This window comes from Euprymna scolopes, chromosome 22 (genome assembly GCF_053919585.1).
Source record: "Euprymna scolopes isolate OS-2025 chromosome 22, ASM5391958v1, whole genome shotgun sequence".
Lineage (NCBI taxonomy): Eukaryota > Metazoa > Mollusca > Cephalopoda > Sepiida > Sepiolidae > Euprymna > Euprymna scolopes.
Genome location: NC_136503.1, coordinates 88,287,268 through 88,305,595, shown reverse-complemented (window position 1 = coordinate 88,305,595; position 18,328 = coordinate 88,287,268).

Below are 18,328 nucleotides of genomic sequence, written 5' to 3'. Positions count from 1 at the left end.
TATAAATATATATGCATCTATAATCTCCTCTTAATGTCTAATATATATATATATATATATAATTATATTTAATTAAAGAAAATAAATTTGAATATAAATTAAGATAGTCAATAGTAGATAGAGCGAAAAAATATAAACCAAGCTAATCAAAAAGATGCAACATTTGTATACCAGAAGCATACCATTTACTAGTATTAGAAGAAAATTTATTAAATAGACGACAAGATATAATTCGCGGATGTCTGCACCGAAGTCGATACTTAATTTAAGGCATTAGAGCAGATTAAAAAAAACAACATAAACGGAAATGTAGAGCGAGTAAAAAATAAATAAATAAAAAACAAAAAATATAGATCAATCGACCATGAAAAAATCTAATTAATTAACATTTTTCATTTAAAGTTTATATCGTTTTATAAACCTAAATCAATTAATTTAAAATTTTATTATTTCCCTTACAATTTTAAGTAAAATAGTTCTTATTAATTATTTTCTATAGAAAAAGTAGATGCAAGGTTTACTAGATATTTATTATCTAATGTAAAACTATGAGTTTTGTGCGTTTCTCATATAAGCTAGTTCGAGCATTATGCGCAGAAAGTTTCAGATTAGTCTGATTAAAGAAAAAACATACACACACAGACCATGAAGTACAGTCTGTATGTCACGTTGACAAATGAGAAACTATTTTTACCGCACCACGGACACATCTTTGATTCTCCTGCTGACACGTTTCAGGCAACGAGACCAAGACGGCAAACTCAGAAATAAACAAAGGAAATAAAGAAACTGAAAAGAAATGAAAGATTTTCGAAAGCTTCATTGTTATTCGCAATTATGATTTTGTTATCACACAATATCACCCTGTTTGCTACACAGTAAGTCGCATACTTTGATCTGATATTAATCAACTCCTTTACCTAATTTATTAAAGAGGGCGTAATGATTTGGTACGGAATTAAAAGTTATGCTTTTAATCTGCAACATAAAAGGGTGATGGAATATTTAGAATGCTACCCATCAAAAATACAGTAGCATTTATGAGTGAAAATATACTGACTATTGAAAGAATGCAATATCAGGTTGTAATGGGCCTTCTATAAGTTTTCATTAAACGTGCGTTTTACATGTCAAACAAATAACGTTTATATGTTTTGCACCGCCTCAGATATATACACACACACATACACACACACACATACATATATATATATATATATATATATATATATATATATATATATATATATATATATATATGATGGAATCTCCCGTCGATTTCGACGTATGAGGTTCGGACAACCCATATTTCTAAAACTGATTTATGCTTTTGCCTCTGATGACATTTTTGTCCAGCAAGGGACTTGCAAACAAGGCCACAAATAGAACATGAATGTGGATTTAACGCTGCAGATATTGGTGCGGCTGCTAGTCGTTTTGCTCTTACTCTGTTTTCTTTCAGTTGCGTTAAGCTTTCAAATTGAAACCTCTGGAGACCTTCAAAACACCTTGATCTCCATTCTTTTCGGTCATTCACCTCATATTCAAGACTCCTGTATGCTATGTTCACTGCAGACAAGTTACTTTTCAACTTGTCCTTGTACCTAAGCCAAGGACGTCCGACAATTCTTTTACCACTCTCAAATTGACTGTACATCGCAAGTTTTGGAATTCTGTCATCGGGCATCCTCAATACATGACCAGCCAACCGCAATTGCGATTGAATAAGGAATAATTCAATGCCAGATATTTTGCATTTTGTGAATAATTCGGCATTTGATACCTTGTCGCGGAGGCTAAGACCACATATGGAGCGTAGACAGCTTTTGTGGAAAACGTCCAGCTGATTAATATGATGTCTGTATGGAGTCCATGACTCAGATCCATAAAGAAGAATGGAAAGAACAAACGCACGGTAGACAAGGATTTTTGTATCTAGTCGAATACCCCTGTCGTTCCACAAGCGATGGCGAAGATTTCCAAAGGCAGAAGTGGCCTTAGCAATCCTGTTGACAATTTCATCATCAAGAGAACCGCCCTGGTTCACCTTGCTACCAAGGTAAGGAAAGGACTTGACATAATTGATATCATGACCGTCGACTTTCAGCTTGCGCGCAGGAAATCTATACTCTGATGGATTTTGCTTTATGCCTTCAACTTGTTTTGGGGTAGGATGTGCCTGATGCACTACCTCGGTCTTCCTTATGCTAATTGTCAGGCCAAAGGCGTTGCACGCGGCTGAAAATCGATCAAGAAGAACCTGGGCTTCCTCAAAGGACGTGGCTACCAGTGCGGCATCGTTAGCGAAGAGCAAGTCGCGAATAATTTCGGTGCGAAGAAAGTCTTGGCCTTAAACCATTGATGGTTAAATAAGCCACCGGATGACCGAAATTGAAACTTGACACCAGTGTCCAAATCATCAAATGCATGTTTCAGCATTAGTGAAAAGAAGAGCGCAAAGAGGACTGGCGCCATTACACATCCCTGTTTGGTCCCATTCGTAACATCAAATGGATCAGACATCATACAATCTGCGACAACAGTGGCCTTCATCCCCTCGTGAAAGGAAATGATCACGTTCAGCATGTTTTCTGGAATACCAAGCCTTCTTAAAACTTGCCAAAGAGCATCGCGATTCACAGTGTCGAAGGCCTTCGTCAGGTCAACAAACACCATATACAACTCCTGATATTTCTCACGGACCTTTTCTGCCACCTGACGTAAGGAAAATATCATGTCAATGGTGCCGTGACTCGACCGAAACCCACACTGGGACTCTGGGTACACCTTATCAACGAGACGATTTATGATTCTGTTTAGAATGAGCCTAGCCAGAATCTTTCCTGCAATTGAAAGCAGAGATATCCCCCGATGGTTGTCACAGACATCCTTGATTCCCTTATTTTTGTAGAGATGTTTGATGCAGGCATCTTTGTAGTCCTGTGGAACTCGGCCTGCTTTCCATATCTTTACAAAGAGGGCATGGAGCTTTTTTTACCAGCACATGCCCACCATGCTTGTACACTTCAGGCGGAATTGGATCCTTTGGTGATGGGGACTTGCCAGAAGCAATTTGTTTGATGGATTCCCATACCTCCTGATAAGCAGGTAACAATGACAATTCTGGAATATCTGGATTCTGAGGAATAGAGGACACAACATCGCTGTCAATGACAGATGAGGTGTTTAAGACAGTTTCAAAGTGCTCCTTCCAATGATTGAGAATATCTGATTTAGCAGTCAGCAATGCCTCTCCATCGGCTATGCTTAATGGGAAAGCACCACTTTTCTGAGGACCAAATACCTCTTTCAGACCATCATAGAAGGCTTTCGTTTCTTGCTGTCAGCAGCTCCCTGCAGTGCAATTGCCTTATTGTACCACCATTGTTCTTTCATAGCTCAGAGAGCTCGCTGTACCTCACCTTTACACTTTTTGTAGGCTGTGTGCTTCACTGTTGAGTTTTTGTCCTCAATCAAAGATTTGTGAGATGAGTGCATTTGGTTAATCGGTGCTTTAACTTCATCGTCACTTTCGTCAAACCAATCCTGGTGTTTTCTTTTCGGTATTCCAAGGACTTCTACTGCTACAGCTTAAGTTGCTTCTCGCAATGCTTTCCAAGAAGATTCAACATCATCAGTAACATCAACACCCTCAAGGTTTTCATCAAGCTTATTGGAGAGCTTAGTTCTCTTTTCCCTGGATTCAAGAGGCCGCACATCAATGCATTTGGGGTCTGTTGATCTTTTAACTCTGTGCCTTCGCACATGCAACGACAGTTTACTTCTGAGAAGGGCGTGATCCGAAAGATAGCAAGAAGTGTGGAAAGAGCGAGTTATTTTGAAGTCACTAATGTGCTTCCGCTTTGTTATGACGAAGTCAATAAGATGCCAGTCCTTTGAACGAGGATGCATCCATGTCGTCCTCCGATGCACATGTTGTTGGAATATGGTATTGGAAATACAGAGGTCAAACTCCCTTCAGATTGTAAGAAGTCGTAAACCATTTGCATTTACCTTTCCTATGCCATGCTTACCAAGTACACCGGTCCACGACAGATGGTCACTACCAACACAAGCATTGAAATCGCAAGCAAGAACGAGTTTATCATGGTGTCGAACTCTGGAGAGGACATCACGGAGGGTATCGTAGAAGTCATCCTTCGCTTGATCTGAACTGGCTTACGTTGGGGCGTAACAACTAACTAGCGTCACCCTGGTGTTTCCTTCTAACTCTAGGGAAAGAGTTGCCACACAATCAGATATGCCTTTGGGAAAAGACGATAAGGACTTTGCCATCTTGGACTTAATGGCAAAACCAACGCCTGATTGGCGGGGTTCATTTTCTGCCTTTCCTGACCAAAAAAAGTCATATCCACCCTTTTTCTCTCGAAGTTGAGAATTGCCAGGCAAGCGAATTTTACGTAAGACGGCAATGTCAACATCATACCTATGTAACTCAAGAGAAACAAGGGCTGTCTTGCGCTCGGGTGCAGCATTATTATCCTGGAGGGTACGGACATTCCAACACCCTATTAAGAGATTCTTTGTTGAGGTTTTTTGTCGTATTCTATTGTTCTGACTGCGTAACTGGATAACCAGACAGCTGCAGCGGGCTGCCAAGTTAAGTGGTGAGCAAACAATATTTTAGGGCTCCTTTTATCGCCCCCTCTCCGCCACAGGGAAAGCAGTACTATCCCTAAATAGGGCTGCCTTGTCCCTGATGGAGGACACGAACAGCACAATTGCTCACAGGTTTGTGCTAGAACGGCCATCTACCATCAGCCGCCACTCTGTAGAGATCCGGATGAGGACTTCCAGTAATATCCTTTACCTGTCCCCGTCGCTTTCACTCCATCGCCAGTAGACTTCTTGCAGGACAGTATAAGGTTTTCATAATGAAATTACGATAAGCTGTCAGAAACCCACACAAATGACTTGATTTAAGTGGTGAAGGCTCGTGTAGGACCATCCATACTTTTTGAAACTGCTGATTAACTCACTCGGTGCAAACCAATTGCCACAGAACAAGCAGACAACAGCCCTCAGGTTTGATGTAAGAGTTTCCTTCTCTTAGTGGTATAACCGCGCCCCCAGACACCAACCTGGTAATTTCCTTGTACCGGCGCAAATATATATATATATATATATATATATATATATATATATATATATATAAGTATACATACACACATGATTCTAGGTGGGCGTTGACCCCGAAAAGGGGTTCATTCGCCCTTTGAAATGTCTGGTTTTTAATCCTTCAGGGAGACTAGCCACCCTCCTCACCAAACAAGTCTGGTGGGGGAACCAGTTTAGTCGCCGGTGACCCGACCATGAGGCAGGTAGTACTGGGTTACATGGTACCAGTAGCATATGACATGGCCTGACTATAGACTCATGCATATATATATATATATATATATATATATATATATATATATATATATATATATATGATGGAAAACAACTGTTTGCTACTAAGAACATTGCCATTTTTTCGCTGTAGATTTTGATGAAGGTCTGTCCTTAAAAGTGAGGATACCTTTTTTTTCCTAGATACATCAACAGTGCTGAAAAGTATATAATCTCAGATATATTTTGTAAACAGGATCATTTGTTATCAATTTTATTATATGAAGTTCCACTGTGGGATTTAATCGTCAAAACAGATAGTCAGACTATCATTATTATATATCTATTCTTACTTTTAATCCAACTGTCTTTAGTTGAAACTATAAGTGCTATTTCTTAGTATGTGGAATTGTTATTCTATAATTTCTATTACTAATTAGTATGTGTTATATTTCTATCGTAACCTGGCACTGGAGGGTTATTCTATATATGTAATAATATGCCTCTGTAATGTCTAGTAATAATGATTATTTTGTGAGGCCAGATCTGCTACTCTACGTTTCTCTTTAATTGTCTTTATTATTATAGACATTTTGTATTTACATGTCTGAAGACGAAATTATAGTCTCGTTGATATAAATGTATTATTTTATTAACGTAAAACTATCTACACACAGTTAACAGGTGATTATTATTTCGCTAATCTCGATTGATCCGAACAAAAGAAGCTTTTTCAATTATGATTACAGAACATTAGTATATACTTTCAATGTAATAAATGCACCCACATCGATGTAATTCAAGTTAAACTCGTACAAGTTGTAGGTATCATCTTCTGCGTAAATTTCCTCTAACCTTTCTTCTACTTAACAGCTTGTTCTTATATTTTGCTTTTATGTTTTGCGAAATTTTAAAAAATTTAATTACATTTAGATCTTTCCCGTATTTTGTCTATTTGAACATAAATTCTAATGAGATTATCAGCTGATTACTTATTAGATTAACCGGCAGTCTATCCCTTTCCATTTTTGTCCCAAAATACATGCACTATTTACTATTCCAGACTGTTTGGCAGCTTGATCAAAATTTATAACTTAAAACATTCGCAATATGGCCTGCATAGCTTCATTCTTTTTACTTCGTTAAATGTTAACACATTGTATGGTTCCTTTTAATTTACGTGCTTTTCTTCTAAAATTTTTAAAGATAAATTTAACTCTATTTCTAACAGATAAGAATGCACATTAATTAAGTCCAACTTTAAATGAAAATAAAATCCACGCGTCTTTCATCATATATGTGAATACGTTTTTATGGTTAACTTTTCAGTTATTGACTCTGACTTTGTCCTTGTAGGAAGGTAAGTAGTCAGGAAAATAAAAATACTTTAGAGAACTCTCGAAAAGCATACAACAGAAACGCTGATACAGATTCCAGTAATAACGCCGACACAAATCTCAAGACCGTTACACTCCATATGATCACTAACAATATTGCCAAGAAGAACCCGAACGATAACGTCGACAAACTGCGAGGGACCTATGACGTCACATACGAATGCCTCGTGAGATGTATAGCTGTTGGGCGAGTAATTTATCATATCTCTGGGGTCAGTGATCGCGAGCTCTCACCGTTTCGCGCGCTTCCGCGCAAGCCCGGCGCAATTACTAAATTATTTCTTTATTTTTTCTCTTTAAGAGTTAAATTCATAAACCTAAAATTAACTTATTTATTTGATGCTCTATAAATTCTATCTTTTTACCACCTATTTTTTCAATTCCTAGTTTAGATTTTTCTTTTTTTTACCCGGTGGTCACCACTTATCAAAGCCACCCAAGGATAAGGGTTATTGCAAGTACAGTACGTTAGTGTGGAGATTTGATGAAGTGTTTACTTAAGGGGGCGGTTCATTAGGGATTTGTTAACGTTGGACTTGAAGACATCCAAGTCGTAGTCAGGTGGGAAGCAGACAGACGGAACAGAGTTCCACAGGCGTACAGTTCTAAGAAAGAAGCTTTGTTCATGGAATCAACGTTTTGATTTAGGCACAGATAAAGAGTGGGGAACATTTTTCACAGTGGATTCAGCTAGACGGGTGTTTTTCGTGAAAGATTGGCGAGGGGGGGTCAGAGATTGGAGTTCAGACGAGCACCTGCCATAGAAATAACGATAAAACAAGGATAGGCTCGCAATGTCTCTTTAGTGGGAGAGAGGTTGCAGGGTAGAGAAAAGGGCATCCCCTACTAAGCGACGAAGTCTATTTTGTACTATATCAAGGCAGGATAGGCTGTGTTTAGCAGCTCCTACCCAGATATGGCAACAGTATTCCATCCTTGGACGTACTTAGCTTTTATATAGATAGAGAATTGCATCAATAGTGAGATATCTTTTGGAGCGGTAGAAGGATCCCACCATCTTTCCAGCGACCTTGGCAACAGATTTGATGTACGTGTTCCATTTCAGATCAGGAGTAAAGGACAAACCCAGAAGCTTGTCAAAACACGGGGCTTCTCCCAAACGAGAGCCATCCATCACAATTGATGCCAGATGGGGATCAGAGCGTTGATGATGTAAAGATAGGAGTTTGGTTTTAGATGCATTAAAGGTAACCAGCCACGACGTCCACCACTGAACCACACGCTCGAGATCAGAGGAGAGAGAATCAGAGAGAACTTTGTCATTTACAGCCTTTGATGTGTTGTCGTAGATGGTCGTGTCACCAGCATAGATGTCAACGAATGATTTAAGTATGTGTTCAGGGAGGTCATTGACGTAGATCAGGAAGAGAGTTGGGCCCAGGATTGACCCTTGAGGGACCCAGCATTAATACAGCAGGCCTTTGATTTTTGTCCATCGACCACTACTCTTATGAGCTTATCGGAGAGAAATGATTTAATGATTGAGAAAACATATCCAGTTATACCGTAGCTGGAAATCTTGTGAAGTAGGCCTTTATGCCATACCTTGTCGAAGACCTTTGATATGTCAAGAGCAATTGCCCTATAAAGGAAACCTTTGTCAAGAGATTCACTTATTCTGTAAGATATAACCGTTAGCACATCTGCTGTAGATCTTGCAGAGCGGAAACCATATTGTGTGTCACTAAGAAGATTATTTCTGCTGAGGTGGTTTACTATTTCTCTATTTAATATGGATTCCAGCAACTTGCTCATAACACACAGGAGACTTATAGGTCTGTATTCAGAGGGAGATGACTTATCACCTGAATTCCTTAATACAGGGCATACTGATGAGGTTTTCCAGGGAGTCGGAAAGCACTTCTCCTTAAAGCAACGCTTAAACAGTTTGGTAAGTATGGGAGCAAGTTCTGGTAGAAGATTTTTTAACACTATAATTAGGATGCCGTCAGGGCCAGTTGCTTTACTTGAATCAAGGTTTTTGATTAGCTTGGCGACCTCATGCACAGATATTTGTATGTTATCTAGCGTGTTCTGTGTTCGCGAACAATCTGAGTGAGGTCATAAGCAATGGCAAAATCATGACAAAACCTCCCCTCGTCGTCTGTCTTTTTTTCAATGGGTCAGCCATTCCATGTTATGGACGTCGAATTCACCACAGATGTGGATGTTAGCCGAGGGATGTGCAGACAGGATGTGGTCTATTTTCTCAGATATACTCTTAAAGATAGTAACTCCGCTGTTATGGTATTTCTCCCTCCTATATTTTTATTCATTTCACATTCACTTACAGTCTTGTGGCACCTGATTCTAAATGGCGTAATGTTAAGGGCAATAATCAATTGACATCACTCGACATAACTTGAGTTTAGTTATCTTTTCCGCATTGTCATTTTTTCGTAGCGCTCCGTGCCATCGTTCACCTTTTTCCAGATCACTTTTTCTAGCCGATGTATTGTTTTTGTTAGGGCCTACGTCGACTCATCATTGTGCGTAAAAGAAAAGTGAAAGAAGACAGTTTCAAAAATGAAAGTTCCTTAAGACAAATAAGTAAACACTTACAACCACAATATATTTTTACTTCCCTCTCGCTAGTATATATGATATTAGTAGATTCAGCATGACGTCATATTTTAAGAAAACCAATTTTCCTTTATTTTGTTGGCATAAATTAACAGATACGTACATATAATATTTCAAAAGTTAACATGCTGATACAGTTCTAACTAACCCCTATACAAAGATGCATTTTCCCGGAAAAAATCAATGTGATACTGAAATCCAACATGAACACTCTGTTTAGCAGAAGAAATTATCTAAATTGCTTAACATTTGCCAAATACAACGGCATTATTGCACCGGAAAAATAATTCTTTTTCTATATAATTTTCTTTTCTTTTTTTTTTAAATATAAAATGAATGATATAAAACGGAAAAAAGGCTGCTGACAGGTATGAAATAAAAACAAGTTATCAGGATGAATTAAACGAGATCGTAATTTATCAATTCAATCATCTGTACCGAACGACCCAATCGCAGATCAGACTTGTTCAATATAGAATTAATTAGTTATTAGCCTTCATCGTTATTGATTCGAAACGAGCAGGAATATTTCACTGAGTTCCTTTTAATTTAGAAACGATATTTTATAACTAACTCGGATCGATGTTTTTCTTATTTATTCATGAGTAATTAATAATAGAACAGTATTGCTTAGTGCTGATGATCATTAATATCTAGACTTCATATATTATGATAGAACTTTAGGGTAGCTAGAAAAAGTAAATCTAAACTGAGGGTAAAATTCAACATTTTCCCAGAGGGCCGAGGCCACTAGTCATACAGATTATATGCAAGCTACAAAATAAATACAATACCTTACATTATAATATTTTACATACACACTGTCCGTTGAGTCCTCAGTTCTTTTAGAAAGAGCTATGCATTATTGCTAATTACAACCGGCAATGTTCCATCCAGTGTTTTAAACACATGAAATCTCTATATAAGACATTATTTAAAGAAAGAATTTGCTTTACCGTACGCTTTACAAGCGTTGATGCAAATAAATGATTGTTAAAATGTATATCTTACAAGTGTATATTACGTAGAAAAATACTCGATTATATAAATCTATCTATATATATATATATATATATATATATATATATACATACAATGCAATAAAAACATATACAGGCACACACACAGATATATATATATATATATATATATATATATAATATATATATATATATAAATATATATCGTGATTCTTTGGGGTTAAAGAATTTTAATACTGCAACCATGAAGGGAAGACTTTTATAATTCATGATAAAAACGTTTTAAAATACGGTAAACTGGATTAAGAGGTTAAAAGAAGAAGAAAAAAATGTGTGTAGGGGGGGGGTCAGCTGTTCGGTTCCTTCCTCGCTTTTTCAAAGCTGTATCGAGGAATTTTTTAAGGGGGAAATCAAAAATAGATACAATTTAAAATAAAATCGTTGCATTACGTTATGTATGGAGGGAGGAAAATGGGGGAAAGCAATAAAAAAACAAGGTTATATTACTCGAATTTCTTAGCCACTAATCACGCTCAAACCCAAGAGGCATTCCCTCTGTTTACAGAGATAAGGTTTTTTTCAACCGAACGTAAACAGTATCCAAGATCTTTAAATGGAATAATGAGTGGGTACGACTCCGGTTTCAAAATGAGTTCGTGCTAAAGTTCGCTGGCCAGACGGGTTTTTATAAGCTGGTCAGTGATTGAAGCCCCGTATGTGTTTCCTAGTACGTATGTTGCTAGGTATGTCAGATTTCTGATTTTATTAGGAACGTGCTGTTGGGCTCTTTCATCCAATCCTAATGTTGTTCAACCCACATAGTTGGCACTGCAACTATATTGAAAATTGAAATTACACTATTATGATGGCAGGTTAAAACATCTTTTCGAGAGGATGGCATTAACGTTCACGTAGAAAACACAACGCACCTTGAAGAAAAGTAACAATTTTGCATTGTTGAGCTGATTTGCCTTGCGAATTTCTCACTTACTGTCCCCAACCACAATAAACGCAGATATATTAGACACTTATAAACTGTTTGCATTTTAGTTACACAAAACTCAGCTATTTTCCTTTACATAACTAAATCACATCCAGAGAGTCACCGTTCTTGGATAGGGTATCAGTAATTATTTTAAATTCCGCTTCCAATTTTGATTTTGAGCAAATGATAATGGTACGGTGCGTTAGGGTCTAAATTAACTTGATCTGAATATTGGAGAAGTTGATATGATAACCAACAGCCAATCAAAATATACCGTCTCTCCGTTCTTTACATATTCTGAGAACATTTGAACACAATTAATTTTACTATAACTTTTGTTTTACTACAGGAAAATATTTAATATTGCTGAGAAGGTGACCTGTGAAAATTGTTTGAAATTTGGTCGCAAAATAAGCGGTGTGTTTTTAAAGCAGTTTTAAATGAGTAAACTAACATTAAACCATGTACACTATCGTGTTTAAATGATAAAAGAAATACGTTTTATATGCACCAACTTAAAATATTACTATTCTACCCTAAAATGCACTAATGTAAAATAAGAAGATGCTTGAATATGGCATGCCAGAAAAAATACAATTTCTCTCAGCATTATAACCTAACAATAAAGACTCATAACATACATGAGACAAGCAAACGCTATCGCTTTAGACTGACTTGCAATAAACATTTAAATAACTTCAATAATTAAAAAAAAATGATTATAGTCCGATTTCACGTCATGCGATAATGTTCCATATTCAATATAATCAGAATACCCGCAAAATTCTTGACTAAGCAACTAACAGAAGAATGTGCTAACCAAAATGTTCAGAAATGTATTTGCTCTCCGCTTATCTTGACATTGCTTTCAGTCGTTTTGAACTTGCAACTGAAATCAAAAACAGTGTGTAGTCGGTTATCGTTCAACACTTGCAAGAAAACTTTTACACGTATTGACCATGCAGTGGGTATGCATAACTGGTCAAGACTAAACACACCTGTTTCCTTATATAAGATATGTAGAATAGAAAAATCATAAATAATATTTGGTAAATGTATGCAATAAGAAGATGATAATAAAAATGAAAGCAAACTAAGGACAATAGCTAAATATTATATCTATATAAATTACTAAAGATACAATAAAATGCAAGTTCTTTGTAACTATCTATCTAAAAATAATACTATGCTTTTATCAAGTAGTCTAAAATTAAATTTTTTAGCCCGCCATTATATAGCGTGTATTAACATGTAAGTGAGTAAATTCACAGGTATCAGAACCCGGGAGAGGAATGAAGAAAATCAATATAGTAAGCATATATAAATATAAGTAAAAATATTTAATTATTTTTTGGGGGGTACAAAAACTTATTATAGTTATGGAAAAAGGAAGACTGAGTTTTTTTTGTATCCATGATAAAAAGAAGGACGGCGAGAAAATATTTAATGAAGGTTAAGAGAAAATATTTAATGAAGGTTAAGAGAAAAATGGGGTAGAGTTAGCCAACCAGGTTTCACCCTCACTTTTCAAAAGCCAAATCGAGGGTTTTCTTTTATTTTTTTTATTATTATAGGGAAACGAATTTAAACGTGGGGGACACTAAAATAAAATAAAATTCTTGGGGGGGGGGAATGGGAGGAACGACTAAAATAAATCTATCGTGTTCTCCCCATATCATGATAGATTTGCTGACAAGAATTTATTGAACATGGCAATAGCAGGACGACTTCTACCCCAGAAATTGCTCAATATTTTCTAGCCAAAATGCAACATACCCACTTATGTACCGACGAACTTTGAAACAAATTTTCTAATGCAACTCAATAAGGACTACCCACCTTACTTGCTACTAAATTTCAGTTTTATTTTAGTGTCTTAAACTCCCAAACCCAGCACTCGTTTTGCTGATGAGGAGACGATTTAAAAACACAATTTTGTCTAGTATTGTTAATGTTTATTGACAATTTTCCGACACGATCAAACACTCACTTTGATTTTGTTGTTCATCCTTTTGAAACGGATTTATAATTTACAATGATTAATCTTTATACTATATATATGTATATATATATATATATATATACATATATATATATATATATATGTGTGTGTGTGTGTGTGTGCATGTGTGTGAGAGAGAGTGTTATATATATGTGTAGTGTATTAGTTTTATGTATGTATGTCTGTCCTTTATGCAGTAAATTATAATTACTGCTGCACGAAGAATTCTAACCGTCACAAAGTCACCTTTGGTTTCGCAGCCTGGTATCCAATCCCTCGCCGCCAACTAGCATAAAAAGCGAATAAACTTCAATATGAGTGAAAAAATTCAGCAAATCAATAACTACTACAGTCTACAGCAGGAGCCTGGATGTATCGTTATGCTCAGACTAACAGCTTGTTATAATACTATTAAAGGGCCTTGGCATACAATTTGTTATAATACCTTTGAATTACTTTGCAAATTGTGTCTTTTAAATGTCTACAATATATAGAAAAAGGAAGAACGAGAGAGAGTGAGAAGGGGTTCACTTTTATATATTTATATCCCAATTTTGTGTCCGTTGTGTTACATATAATAATGTTACTATTTTCTATTTTGCTAGGATGTATGTTAATGTGCCCATTGGCTACTGTTTTGTTATGTAAGTTCAAGATTTATTTAATCTGTATTTAAGATACCTTCACTGTATGAATTAAGAAATAATATGATTAATTAAGGGATTTGCTTGATTTTTGTATGTGAGTAACTTTACGTGGTATGCATATGTAATGGATGATTGTATTATGTTCGAATTAGTTGTATGGTTTTAAGTTTGAATGTTACACATGAGAAACATATTTCGTTGATGCTATTATATTCAATCGGATAATTCAATATTTTGTTGATTGTTTTATAGTTTCATACGTTTGGCTCATTCATGTGAGGACCTTTACTAGTCTTAAAGATAATTTCCTCCGTTTTGCTTATATGCTAGTCCCATCAATCTACAAAAGTCGAAAATCTAGAATGCGACTGTTCCCACCATGCGGTTAAGGTTGTTATTCATCGCATCTCTCACAACTTGGCATTTCTGTCTGTATGTCACACTAAACTTTGAATTAGATTTGGAATAGCAAAACACAGATGCACCTTTAAAATATTTTTTTATATTTCAAGCTGTTGTGCGTTTTTGGTCACAAAAAGTATCGAAACGAAAATGAAAGACGTTGAATAAAAACTGGAAATTTGTAGTATGGACAGCGTTCAGTCCTTGCAGCAATATTCGAAAGAGTTCACGTGAATTATTTTTGCGGTTTGTGGAAAAAGAATGCTGTATTTTTTATTTGTTTTCATGTTTGCAACGTATTAGCGTTTAATTTAAACAGCAAAAAAGGCGCAATTGATTTCAATATGTTTAATAAATTGGAAATTGAAACAAACTGAACGGTAAAAATAATGTGATTGATAGTTTCTTTATGCTGTAGTTTTTTTTTTCTTTGAAACAAAAAATAGTAATAATTTCAGCAAAACGAGCCAGCTGGTTCACTTTATTTTAAAGTAAAAACTATTTACGCACGTGTTTTTTTAGTCTCTAATAAAACTACTACGCGTTAGAAGCAAAAATGGTATTTCTGTTATCGGATAGTTTTGGTTTGTAATTTTTCGTAATATTTCTTTTTTTTTCTTTTATTGAAATATTCATTGGTAGTCCATTTTTCAATTTCCGTTATTGTGGTGGTTTCCCTTTGTGAATTCAAATCTTTGACGCCACAAAATGTCGCAGACACTGGGGTATTTTGAATTAAGCTTTTTCATTGATTCACCAATCCTCGTTAAGTAGTTGTGTCGCACATTTGCTGTGGATATTCCCTTTGAAAATTCGAATATCTAGTAGCCAATTGACATGGTGGGTATCCCCTTGATGACTTCGAATCCTCTATTGCGAAGTTATTGTTGCCCTGGAAAGCTAACTAATTAAACACGGATATGGACATAAGTTAGAAAAGGTCAAATATATTGAGAGAATAAAAGCATATACAAAAAGAAATCGTCGTAGTAAAAACCGCCAAAATGGAGAACTACTAAAGTGCACTGACCGACCGATATTTACCTCTTCTCCATCGCGAAAGGATGTGACACAACGTCGGAAAAACTTGCTCTTCCTGAAAGCCGATTTGCAAGTCCTAGGGCTGGAAGGACATTTTGCATCAGTTCGACAGCAAAAATGTCCGAAATATGGCCTAGTTTCTATCCAACTGATTGTCAAGGTTAGAACATTAACCTACGCATGCTGCGAGACAACACTGTCCATCCGGAGAGTCGTAACTCTTAGTTAATTTAAACAGTTTGGTAGAGTGAAATCTTAGTGAATGGGTGATTCAGTAAATATATTGATTTCTCATATAGTTAGCATTTATTATACTTAACCTTTACAATGATCATTTATTTATTACTAGCATGGGTGCCCGGCATTGCTCGGGTTTTTGGAGGTGTGCGTTGAGCAAAAAAAAGTGTTAGTAGGAATGCAGGCTCGAACACGTACCGCTAAGGAGGATGAGAACGGGGAAAAACGTGACGTCTTTGTTGTTACGACCACCGCCAAACCGGAGCGACATATGTTTAAATTAAGGCTAGACAATCGAAAAAAAAGACAACTGTTGAAAATATCGGCGAAAAAGCGACCCCTCTGTGTAGAAAAGTGTCAAGTTGAAGGTGAGGAAATTAATGTTTTTATCCAATTTTTCAGTAATTGTCGTTTGAAGAGTCGAGCTTAAAAACGATATTGATCTTGTGAAAATCCGTCGCCTCTGTCGAAAGTTTTAGGCAGACATGCACACATACATACATTTATTTATTGGTAGCTAAAATTTTCGACCCTAACCGATTACAGAGCTTGTCCTATCTCTGAATACGCTTTATGTAAAATTTCAAATTTTCAGACCAAAAATTGTCTACGTAATTTGGTAGAGACCGCAGAGGTCAATTTTTTTAAACGTTGACCCCTATTATGATCGCTTACAATTTATTGTTTTGGGCTCGAATAAAGTTAAGTTAGATCCATGTCCAAGGAATCTATATCTAAAATGTTAATTGTTTAGATCCAAAATCGTCGGAGGAGTTTGGTAGAGTTCTCAACTTTGTTTAACTTTGGCCCCTTAGTAGCCAAATCTCGGGCCGAAAACAGATTAGAAAGATTTTCCCAATCTCAATACCCTGTATATCAAATTTCGAGTCATTGCGTTGGAAAATGTACACAGACAGACACACGAACACAGGCAGACAGACACTTTCACTTTTATGGATATATAGATTTGATGTTTTTATATATCAGTTGATATCAATTTTACGTAGTGTATTCATAAGTATTATTACTTTGAAAAAAATATAAAGAAATATAATATTTCTTTAAAAATGAATGAACTTAAACACTAAAAATTTATTTTTAGGATTTTTTCAAGTGCCTCTACTCCTATTAATGCAAGAACGTTTTTATAGAAAATTCAGTATATATATATATATATATATATATATATATATATATATATATATATATATATATATACACATATATATATATATATAGTAAAATGTTTTTTGATAATTCAGCATGTTGTCAGTTATCATAGAAGTATAACAACAATATTCTTTAATATGAGATATCTGCTCTAATATATTAATATTTTATTGGACATCGATAATTTATTTAACTTCTCTGTCTATCGTTCCTAGTTTTCTTCGATTGTTAATTCTCTATCTTCTCCCTCTCTATATATGGCTTTTTCTCTTTCTTCTTTCCTTCCCTAACTCAATGTATTCCTTAACTCACTGTATTCCTCTGGCTCTCTTCGTCTCTTTCTTTCTTTCTTTCTCTCTCTCTCTCTCTCTCTCTCTCTCTCTCCATATATATACATATACAGGCTTAAATATTCTTTCGTACTTGGTTGCGTTATTTTGAAAATATATATTATGATGTTGATAATCACATAAATCGCAATTCATAATTAACTTTTCAAGTTACGTACATTTATGTGCATATATTCAGACAGTTATTCTTAGAAAAGATGAAAATTTGACAATTATTTTTCTGGAATTAAAACAGTTATATATAGAAAACGATAACACTTTGGCGATTGTATAAAGAAAAAAATGATAAATTCCAGAAATTTGTTTGTAGTAACGTATAAAAGTCGGAGAATTCTCGCAAGTGAAAAATTCTAGCACTTAAAGTCGATAAAGTTGCAATTCCCCCAGCGTTATCACAATGTAATACACTTCCGATATTTTATCTTGAAATAAGTTTTACATTCCAGCAAATGTATCTATTTATATATTTAATTTATACACTTCTCATAGTTTTATCTGGAAAAGTATAAAATTCTGCTTATATGGATTAAAAAATCAGTTGTATCTGCACATATCGAATTTAAATAGATGGAGTGTATTTTCCTGTACAGATCGTAAATTAAATAGACGGATTGTATTTTCCTGTACAGATCGTAGATACATGAATATATGCATTTCAATGAGACTGACTTAAATACGTTACAAAGTCTTCAAGGTAACAGAAAGTCAGACTAGTCGTATTATATGGGTACCAAGGTGCATTTACAATTAGATTACTCATCTATTGGGTGAGCAACTATCCTTCCCAAACTGATGAACAATCGACTGACTCATCTATATTTATTTATTATTAAATAATAGTCGCTCGCTACTTATAGCATATGTTATCTATTAAAATCGCATGAGGCGTATATAATACCCACTCCATTTGTTACATGATACGGGCTGTCCCCTTTTCATGTAAGTATAAAAATAGAGAGATTTAGTTAAAATAAAAATGAAATAGCATAGGCGACATTCTAACCTCGTAATTTAGGCTTAGAAATAGATTACGTGTGAGAATTAGAGAATGGAATGTAAAGCAAACGATTGTTTAGAATAGAGATAGAATATTTCAAGAAAAGAATGTGCGCTTTCAATTTTGTTATGAAAATTCAATTGAAAGAATGCAGCTATAAGATA